We start from the raw sequence: 2,730 nt of genomic DNA, 5'->3' as shown, positions 1-2,730 counted from the left end.
CGACCCAAAATCTGTTAGAAATGGCTACTAGCGTTATCATGGAGGCAGGGTTATATAAAATTGGGCCGATTTGATTATTTTTATTTTAAACAAATATTTTTTTTTCTAAAGAAGGTCGTAACAGGGACTTTCCTCATAAAATATTTGTTATCAATGACTAAAATTTAAGTGTGAAGTTTTATTCGCAAACTTAGAAAATAACAAATTGTTTCACTGTACGCATAACAGGCGTTTGTGTTTGGATATACTGCCAAGAATAAATGTTACAGGTATTGTCTTCCCAGATAGCGTATATTCTATTCTGCCTTAATTACAAAACATCATTGTTGCCCACGCTTAAAGTTTTAAGGCAAGGGAAAAATTGATATTTTCAAGCGCTATGTACACATATGGGCTTATTTAAACTAACTTTTTTTTCCTGAGAACTTATTTAAATTCCAAAAACCGAAAGCCAACTTGAATTAAAAGAACCAGCACTGAAATGCATAAAAATGAAAGTAAAAGAGCACAAATTTCTATGTAAAGCAAAACTCTCTAGGAAGACAATAGGTTTGTTCGTCGAAAATCCAGCGAAAATAATCACTCAAAATATCAGCTAGTAAGAAAAAAAGCTCCCAAATAATCTCTCAAATAGAGAAACTTGCAAATTTCTGCACGAACGCAAATTTGCAGGAACTTGCAAGTTTCTCTGCCAGCTAGTGTCCACGGTTGCATTTAAAACATAAGAAATTTGTATAGAATTTTAAAGTTCTTTCAGAGGGACAAAAAACACGATCTACATGTATATTTCTTGCTACTCCGACTTTCTTCAACATACGTTTCAATTTCTTTGCCGTACTAACTGTAGCGTTTCCTATATCGACTCTGGTTGAGATTGCGTTACGAGTACGTTTCAAATCATTGGAATTAACTAAACTGATTAAGTAAACAAGTATTTACTTAAATTTTTTATTAAAAATCGCTCAAGTTTGTAAATTTTTAAATTTGACGAACCTGTTTATTCAAATTATTGGCGACAAAAAATGCAACCATGTGCCACATTCATATGTTTTTTCTAATTGCAAATTCTTGCCAGCTTGAATTTGCAACTTCTCCCCAAGAACTAGTCTTTCTACTTATGATTTATTTAAATAAAACATGTGAAATTTAGTTGAAACAGTTTAGCCGTTTTTAGCCGGTTTTTTGCCAATCTAGCCGGTTGGCCCGGAAAGTTCTCGCAACATTGGTCAGCATGAGACTGTGGTCGTGAGCATACGGCTACTAGCAAGAAGTGACTTCTTCTGCACCGGCTCGAGCGTCGGGCTTGATTCCACTTCTGCAACAGCGGCTGGTAGGGTGATTTCTGCTGCACCGGCTTGACGTCACCTTCCCAGTGGCAGCGCCACAAGCTACACACGCTCTCACCACAGCCTCTCGTGGAACCGCGTATGGGCGACATCCGCTCGCCCGCAGTCAGCACCGCCGTTAGCAGAGGGACGTCGACAGCGCCTACAAGAGCGCTTCTCACCGCTGTCAGCAGAGCGGCGTCAACAGCGCCACTAGAGCGACTCCCCGGCGCGAACAGAGCGCCACTTAACAGCGCCGCCCAACGGCGCGAGTGGAACTATACTCTCCGGCGTCATTAGCGCGGTATTCTCCGGCGCAAATAGAGCGCCAATTGTCTACGTCGCCAGAGCGCCGCCCAGCGGCGCGACTAAAATGTTACTCCCGGCGCCACCAAAGTACCACTCATCGGTGGGCCTCACCTGCATTGCTGAGAGCGCTACATCTCGACGCAACTGGAACGCTACTCTCCGGCGTCACCGGAGCAATACACACCGGCGTCACCAGAGCGCTACCCACCAGCGTTGTTAGAACGCCATTCACCGACACGACCAGAGCGCAACCCACCTTGCAAGAGCGCTAGATACCGACGCGGCCAGAACACCGCTTATAGACGTTAGCAGCGCGTCACTCAGCGGCGTCAGCAGAGCGCTGCCCACCAGTACCAAAGTCACGCCACTACAGCCTAACGGGCTCTTAACGGGACAAGGAGCCGTTACCCAGTCACTGCAAGTGACGCTACCGAATGTTTCAAATTGTTATTTGTTATATGTTCTTTTATAGAAATTAAGGAAAATTAAATAATAAATTACGATTTACCAGAGCCCCGAAACTACAAATTTATTGTAACGAACCCTGGACACGGCGAGTATACCCCAGCATTCCATCCCCAAGCATCGGGGAAAGCAAAACCGCTTCGTTACAATTGGCGCCCGAGCAGGGACCTGAGTAGATCGTACGCGTGCAAAGGAAAAATTATTATATGTTTGATACGAACAAAATGGCGGAAGTAATCAACACAGCATGGCTAGATGATATACCCAAGGAGCAACTAGTATCCATCGCACAGGAATTGGGAATCGAGTGCGCGGGTACCGCCCGAGAAATACGCCAGCGCATAACGGCGCTGGCCTCAAGGCGCACACTGACCCAGAGATCTATGCCAAATTCCAGGCGATGGAAATCACCAACAGAGACAACGAGGTTGCCTCGGAAGACGGGGAGAAGCAGAAGACGCCAGTACCACCAGATGAACGTACGGGGAGTACGACTACTCCTATGGAAAACACGACACAGAGCCAGTTGGCGGTACCGCTACACCAGCACCAGCTGCCATCACATCAGCCACCAATTTACCAGCACCCGCCGACAACAACCGTCGAGCCGAACGCAGGTACAGCCAACCCC

This window comes from Rhagoletis zephyria, unplaced genomic scaffold (genome assembly GCF_001687245.7).
Source record: "Rhagoletis zephyria isolate East Lansing unplaced genomic scaffold, Rhagoletis_zephyria_1.1 Rzeph_scaffold_00056, whole genome shotgun sequence".
Lineage (NCBI taxonomy): Eukaryota > Metazoa > Arthropoda > Insecta > Diptera > Tephritidae > Rhagoletis > Rhagoletis zephyria.
This window is presented reverse-complemented; position numbering follows the sequence as displayed.